The sequence below is a fragment of the Eubalaena glacialis genome, chromosome 9 (assembly GCF_028564815.1).
Source record: "Eubalaena glacialis isolate mEubGla1 chromosome 9, mEubGla1.1.hap2.+ XY, whole genome shotgun sequence".
NCBI lineage: Eukaryota > Metazoa > Chordata > Mammalia > Artiodactyla > Balaenidae > Eubalaena > Eubalaena glacialis.
Window position 1 is genome coordinate 102,064,097 of NC_083724.1, and position 8,410 is coordinate 102,072,506.

The 8,410-nt window shown below is 36.5% G+C and overlaps 1 pseudogene; it reads left to right on the plus strand.

Annotated features, from left to right (window-relative positions):
• Positions 1-7,557: 7,557 nt before the first annotated feature.
• Positions 7,558-8,166, plus strand: LOC133097485 (receptor expression-enhancing protein 5-like; annotated as a pseudogene).
• Positions 8,167-8,410: the final 244 nt, after the last annotated feature.

Consider the following 8,410-nt stretch of genomic DNA (forward strand, 5'->3'; position numbering starts at 1 on the left):
ATCTCAGATCAGAAGAGGGAAGATGACCAGCACCGAGGAAGCTTCCTCTATGCCCCCTATGAATAACCATGCTCCTGTTCTCACCAAGATATCCAGCCTTCTGAATCCTAACACAGTAATTTTGTCACCTTTTGTACTTTATACAAATAAAATCATTCATAATGTACTCTTGAGTCTGTCCTCTTTTGCTTGTATCATATTGAGAGATTTTTCCATGTTGTTGCAGACAGCTATAATTTTTCAAATTTATTGCTGCACAGTATCCTATTCTATGATCGTATAACTATATTCACTTCTTCTGGTGATGTACATTTGCATTGTTCTCAGATTTTGACGATTATGAATAATTCTATTTTGAACATTCTTGAATGTGCCCCCTGGTGCACATTTGCATCTATTTTTGTTTAGTCTATACATAAGAGAGAAATTGTTGGCACATGGGGTACAGGTATTTCCAACGTTAGTAGATAATATAAAATGGTTTTCAAAGTCGTTGTATAATTTACTTATCCTCCAACAGTGTGTGAACATGCATGTGACTCCACAGCCTTACTAATTGTTATTGTTTTCCTGCCTTTTTTGTTTTTGTCTTTGTTTCTTTTTTGTTTATTGTTCATTTTGGAAATTTAGTCCTTTCTGTGATTAATGATACGACATCTCCTTCTGGCTTCATTTGCATTTTCTTGGTGCTTAATGAGTTTAAACATTATTTCATGAGTTTAATGACCATTTGAGAGGGAATGGATGTAGGACATGGGTCAGGAAAGAGAGTACATGGAGAGGTCCAGCTTTCCTTGATCAACGTGGTTAGTCTGTTTGCAGCAGTCTTATTAGGAGGGATCTGGGGAAAGAGATCACCCAACCTTTTCCACCTCCCTCCTATCTTTACCAGTGTTAAACCTACTCCTAAAGTCAAAGCATTTTTGATCCACCCAATGAGTCTCAAGGATTTAGTTGTCTGAGATGATCAACAATAACGGTTTTGATATATAAAACAAAAATCTTAGTTATTTATTTATGTGGGGAAACCTGTATTTTATAGAGCAGATCTTGTCAGTTCATTGTCAGGAATATCCTCTGTTGTGTTTCCAAGTGAACTACTGGACATGTTTTTTTTGTTGTTGTTGTTGTTTGTTTGTTTGTTTTTTAAAGGAACCATTTTGAGATATGTCAGAGCACACGGTTCTTTTTTTTTTTTTTAATTTTATTTATTTATGGCTGTGTTGGGTCTTCGTTTCTGTGCGAGGGCTTTCTCTAGTTGTGGCAAGCGGGGGCCACTCCTCATCGCGGTGCGCGGGCCTCTCACTATCGCGGCCTCTCTTGTTGCGGAGCACAGGCTCCAGACGCGCAGGCTCAGTAATTGTGGCTCACGGGCCTAGTTGCTCCGCGGCATGTGGGATCTTCCCAGACCAGGGCTTGAACCCGTGTCCCCTGCATTGGCAGGCAGATTCTCAACCACTGCGCCACCAGGGAAGCCCTGGACATGTTTTTAATTAGACAGGTATTTGTTCTGCCAAAGAAAGAGTTGAGTCATTTCTGTGGGATGGTTCACAGAGTCATGTTGAAATGTTATGGATAATTCATGAGATACATTAGAATACATCTTCTAAAAAAATGCTTTTGCCTCTCTTTTTCTCTCTACCCTCTAAAAAGTCCTGGACAAAAAATGCCAAAGTTTGGTTTTTGAGAATTTTCACCACCCTCCCTCTACTAATACATGTTTACTTCGACTATGTTACAAAGTAGTTAATTAGGTTTCAACTTTTTTGTTCAAAAGTTTATTTTTCTAGGACCATCCTTAGTTAAGTTGATTGGATTCAAACCTCGATGTGCATCATCTCAATGGTACATTTAGAGATCACGAACATGGGGTGCCACTGTCCAGCTGTGTACATCATACAGGTTTTATAAACTGCTTACATTTTTCAAATTTCTAATTTTAAAAATGGGGATAATAATATTAACCCTTCGAGTTTCTCAAGAGTTTAAATTAACTCATGTGTGACACTTTCTAAGAACACTACCTGGTATATAGCTGACATTCATGAAACGGGAAGTATTATTCTTTAAGCTGCTGCAGCTAACATCATTACTAATCTCATTCTTTCACAGTATACTCTTTTTCTTATCTGGCTCTCTGGGTAACTTGACTTACAATTTCTAGGAAAATTGAACTCACATTTTCCATCCGGGATTGTTAGAGAAAGCAGCAAGTAGTATCACTGAAGAAGGATGGAGGTAAGAAAGGAATTGGACCAGCAAAAACTAGGTAGATAACAAGATGTATTAAGAGATAGGATTCAGGGGTGGAAGAGAGGAACAGCTGATGAGAACATAGATTCTAAGGAATTGAAGAGGGACAGAGAAAGGCATTTGACAATTACAATTCATTTATTTAGGCAATTTTGGCCTTGAAAAATAGATGTCTAGGACTAACTCTGACTAAAATAAATTCAAAACTTGATGCTAATTGGATCTACTTGCATGGATACTGCCAGAGTTCAATGCTCATACATGTGTAAGAGTTATATCACTCATTACATCATTTATTTAATCTTCACAATAACAGTTAAAGTAGGAATGGAAACTTTCTTTGAAATTAAAAAGACTATGTTATCTCAACTAACACTTTTTCTCCTTTTGGTGCCAGGTACCAGGGTATAATTTCATACATACTTATTTATTCAATCCTCACAACTTTGCCTAGGAAGAAACTGAGGCTCAAGTATAATTATTACTCTGCTCCAGCCATGTACTTATGAGGCCCTGGGTCCAGTGCTCACATGCTCCACTGGGAAAGGCCACTGGTGTAACTCCTTGAGAATCACAGGAACCAAGATCTGAGCACGTCTGCACCATGGGCACATCATTCATACTGGGTGGGCTTTCCCTTCTTCATATATGAAATGTGAGATTTAGGTCTAATGGCTTTTCAAGTGCTAAGCTTGCCCAGCCCTGTGAGGATATTAGCATCTGTGTACAATTTTTAGAAATGTGAGTGGTGGGAGAAGAAGAGAGAGAGACATTAGGGAGAGGTTCCAGGGAGACATCTCGAATGTTTAACATCTGTCATGAATTTTAAATACATTCAGAAAGAAAGAAAGAGACCTGCCCCATCATCATTCCTAGGAATATATGTCAACAAGAATGATATTGTTTATAATTATTTACAAATGTGTGTTGGGGGGCATTTGAAGGTGTCAATAATAAATTCTATTTTTGCTTGTGAAAAAGATGAACAATGATGACAGAAAAACAGGTAATGGAGGGATGTTTACTTTAGTTGAAACTTGTTCTAATTTTGTTAGAATAAAGAAAACACAAAACACATAGAGAGTAGATTTTTTATAATTAACAATAATTTATTGTTAAAATAAATTATTAAGTGTATTCCATTAATAATAATAAATGAACTTTCCTATTGATTTAGCAGAACTGAGCTTTTCAAGATAGAAAACAACATATCTTTCAAATGACTCTCTTGATTTTAATATCAATTTTCATTACATATACCTAACTGATAACTTCTAATATTTTAAAATTGCCTATTAAGCATGTTTCAAAGAATCAAATGAACATAAATAACCCGACAATTAAAGTAATTGGTAATTTACAATTTCTGTTTTTATTTCATCTAAACCTTTGGGTTTGACTGAGCAGATATAAAAAGCAGCATTTCTTTTAGATGTTAATATTATTATTTTAATCTTGTAGATTCAAGGCCAATTTATTTTCATGTAAAGCTAATTTAAACTTAATTAAAACCAGACTGTGCTTTATTCTGTAGCTATTACAGATTCCACTCACTAGTACATATCCTTCGGCAAAGATTTTTTCTATTTTTATGCTTTAAATTTATAATTTGTTCCTAAACTTTACAATTTTTTCCTGTTTGCAAATAACTTGTAGAAAACTAAAATAGCAAGAAGTCTTTTGCTTTTTTTTTGCACACCAAGTACTTTATTACTACTAAAACAGGAATTCATATTACTTGAGAGTATCATTAATTTTATGTGTTTCTTTCTCCTTAATGTGAATTTCATGGGCAGAAGAGTTGTTTCCAGCACTAAGGAAATATTTGTCAAATGGTGAATTCACAATCATTGATTTTAAATGAGTTGGTCTTTTTTTCTCTTAAAGTCCGTAACAACTAAATTTTTTCCCTTCCCCTCTTTTTCCTTTGTCTCTCCTTCCCTCTTTCCTCCTTATATTCATGAAGGAAACTTTTCTCCCCCTCTGTCCTGAGTCCTGCTGGGTGGAAGCTATAGCAAGGTCAAGTAAGATATATTCCATTTGATACTCTCAGTGCAGTGGGGAGGCTTGAGGTCACTGCATTTCTGGACTTTATGTAAATGAGGTCTTTTGTCTTACCATCCACCACTACCCCCAGGGTTTGGGATTGGATTGAGTATTTACAAAATGATCCCATAATCTGGAGTTTTGCTCCACAGATTTTTTCTTTAAGTAAAGGACTTTTTCACTAAGGATACTAATTCCCCATTAGCAGAAAAATAATAAATTTGCTCTGTCACATATAATTTTATTAAACCTTTGGCACATCTTTGTAATACAACACCTGATTTGGCAAAATGTATGACACAATTACATATTCAGTTACTCCAAGTGAATTATATTTGTATTTCATGGTATTATTCAAAGAATTTTGTTGTAGGTGGGTTGGGAAGGCCTGTGAATTAGTGCTTCTATATTTAATATCTAAAGTACCTATTCCAGTTATTTGCACATAGCAGAAGTTAAATTAATAAGAAAATGAATATGGAAATAAACAGTCAAATTATAATACAGTGCAATAAATGGAATAATCATATCCCCATGGGCTGATTTACTAGATGAACAGAAAAGGTACATTCAAGGCACAGTATCACATTCAGATCATCTGAACATCCAGGGACTACTGTGCTCATTATAAAGTCTGTGCTTCATACCATACTGGGAGAGGAGAGGAGCTAGAATAGTCACAGCCTGAGAAAACCCATGTCCTATGAAAGAAAAGGGATTCCTGAGTTGTCAGCTGAGGATAATGCTAGAGGAGAACTGTGATGATGACTCTACTCACTGTGTCTTGAGATTAAGAATTTACACTATTGCTGCTAAAGATACACAACAAGCTTTTTAGTTTGATGTAGCCCCATTTGTTAATTTTTGCTTTTGTTTCCCTTTCCTGAGGAGACATATTTAAAAAATATTACTAAGACTGATGTCAAAGAGCATATTGCCTATGTTTGCTTCTAGAATTTTTATGGTTTCAGGTCTTACATTTAAGTCTTTAATCCATTTTGAATTTATTTTTGTGCCTAGTGTGAGAAAGTAGTCCAATTTGATTCTTTTACATGTAGCTGTCCAGTTTTCCCAACACCATTTATTGAAAAGGCTGTCTTTTCTTTATTGTATAGTCTGACATCTTTGTCATAGATTAATGGCACATATAAGTGTGGGTTCATTTCTGGACTCTCTATTCTCTTCCATTGATGTATGTGTCTGTTTTTGTGCCAGTATCATGCTGTTTTGATTACTGTAGCTTTGTAGTATAGTTTGAAATCAGGGAGTGTGATACGTCCAACTGTGTTCTTCTTTCTCAAGATTGTTTTGGCTATTTGGGGTCTTTTGTGTTTCCATACAAATTTTAGAATTATTTGTTCTAGTTCTGTGAAAAATGCCATTGGTATTTTGATAGGGATTTCATTGAATCTGTAGATTACCTTGGGTAGTATGGTCATTTTAACAATATTAATTATTCCAATGCATGAACACAGTATACCTTTCCATCCTTCTGTGTCATCTTCAATTTCTTTCATTGGTGTCTTATAGTTTTCCAAGTACAGGTCTTTTACCTCCTTAGTTAGATTTATTCCTAGGTAATTTGTTCTTTTCAATATGATGGCAAATGGGATAGTTTTCCTAATTTCTCTTTTTGATAGCTTACTATTAGTGTATAGAAACAACATATTTTTGTGTATTGATTTTGTATCCTGAAAATTTACTGAATTTGTTTAGTAGTTCTAATAATCTTTTGCTGGAGACTTTAGGATTTTCTATATATAATATCATGTCATCTGCAAAAGTGACAGCTTTACTTCTTCCTTTCCAATTTAGATGTCTTTTATTTATTCTTCTTGCCTAATTGCTCTGGCTAGAACTTCCAATAATATGTTGAATAAAAGTGACAAGAGTGGATATCCCTGTCTTGTTCCTGATCTTAGAGAAAAAGCTTTCAGCTTTTCGCCTTTGAGTATGATGTTAGCTTTGGGGTTGTCATATATGGGCTTTATTATGTTGAGATATATTTCTTTTATTCTTTTTGGCTTTGTTGAGAAGTTTTATCATAAATGGAGGTTCAATTTTGTTAAATGATTTTTCTACATCTATTGAGATGATTATATACTTTTTATCCTCGATTTTGGTAATATGGTATGTCACATTGACTGATTTTTGGGTGTTGAACCATCCTCGCATCCTTGGAATAAAATTCCACTTGATCACGGTGTAGGATCATCTTAATGTATTATTGAATTTGGTTTGCTTACATTTTGTTGAGGATTTTTGTATTTATGTTCATCTGGGGTATTGGCCTGTAATTTTCTTTCTTTGTAGTGTCTTTGTCTGGTTTTGGTATTAGGGTAATCTTGGCTTTGTGAAATGAGTTTGGAAGAGTTCCCTCCTCTTCAAATTTTTGGAGGATTTTGAGAAGGATAGGTACTAATTTTTCTTTCAATGTTTGGTAGAATTTACCAATGAAGTCTGGTCCTAGAATTTGCTGTGTTGAGAGGTTTTGATTACTGATTCTAGTAATGTCTATTCAGATTTTCTATTTCATCATGATTCAGTCTTATAAGGTTGTATGTCTGGGAATTTATCCATTTCTTCTAGGTTGTCCAACTTGTTGGCACATAATTGTTGGCAGTAATATCTTATGATTCTTTGTGTTTCTGTGATATTAGTTGTAATATCTCCTGTTTCATTTCTAATTTATTTGATTTTATCTTTTTTTCTTGGTGAGTCTAGCTAAAATTTTCTCAATTTTAAAAATCTTTTCAGAGAATCAGCTCTTAATGTATTTTTATATTTTCTATTGTCTTTTTAGTATCTATTTCATTAATTTCTTCTGTAATATTAGTTATTTCCTTCCTTCTACTAATTTTGGGCTTTGTTCTTTTCCTAGTTCCTTGAGGTGTGAAGTTAGGTCATTTATTTGAGACTCTTTTTGTTTCTTGAGGTAGGCATTTATTGCTATGAACTTCGTTCTTAGAACCGCTTTTGCTGCATCCCATAAATTTTGTTGGCTGGAGGGTGGTGGGGTGTGGGTAGGGGTAGGGTTGGGGAGGGGAGCAGCTGCCTGGCCAGGAGCAGCTGCTCCTGGGGCTGCTGCCCTGGATGTGGCACTGGCCGCAGAGCACGTGGTGGGGGAGGGAAAGGGGGCGGCATGGGTAGGCAGGGCAAGGAGGGGGCCGTGGGGAGGTTGTGGAGGGACTCATCAAATTGCCTGCCTCCCGCCCCATCCACCACCTGGCACTAGGAGCAGCCCCGGGTGGCAGCGTGACAGCCATGTCTGCAGCCATGAGGCAGGGGTTCTACCAATTCCTTCATCGGAAGAACTGCAGTGACTGACTTCTTGGCAAACACCAAGGCCAACACCAGTGTGAACTGGAGCTACATGGCACTCAGTGTCATTGGGCTGGTGGCTTTGTACCTAGTGTTCGGTTATGGAGCCTCTCTTCTCTGCAACCTGATAGGATTTGGTTACCCAGCCTATGTCTCAATTAAAGCCATAGAGAATCCCAACAAAGAAGATGATACCCAGTGGCTGACCTACTGGGCAGTGTTTGGTGTGTTCAGCATTGCCGAATTCTTCTCTGACCTCTTCCTTTTATTGTTCCCCTTCTACTACGTGTTGAAGTGCAGCTTCCTGTTGTGGTGCATGGCCCCCAGCCCTGTCAATGGAGTGGACCTGCTCTACAAGCGCATCATCTGTCTTTTCTTCCTGAAGCACGAGTCCCAGGTAGACAAGGCAGTGAATGACTTGAAGGACAAAGCCAAAGAGACAGCAGATGCCATCTTTAAAGAAGCCAAGAAAGCTGCTGTGAATTTACTGGGTGAGAAAAAGAAAAGCACCTAAACCACTGACTGGATGAAACATTTCTGCCCTCTCTGTACTTTCCTAGTAGAGTTTGGTGTTATATTAGGAACTGTGGTATAATCATTTTAATAATGTTGCCTTGGAAACATTTTTGATATATTAAAAAAATGAATGTGTTGTAAGTTTTTTTGCTTACTTTTACTGTCTATATACCAGGGAGCATTTAAATTTAAATTTAATGCAATGGGCAGTGACCAAGTTTTTAGAAAACATATTTTGCCTCTGGGTAGGAAAAGACCTATCATACCATCCTGT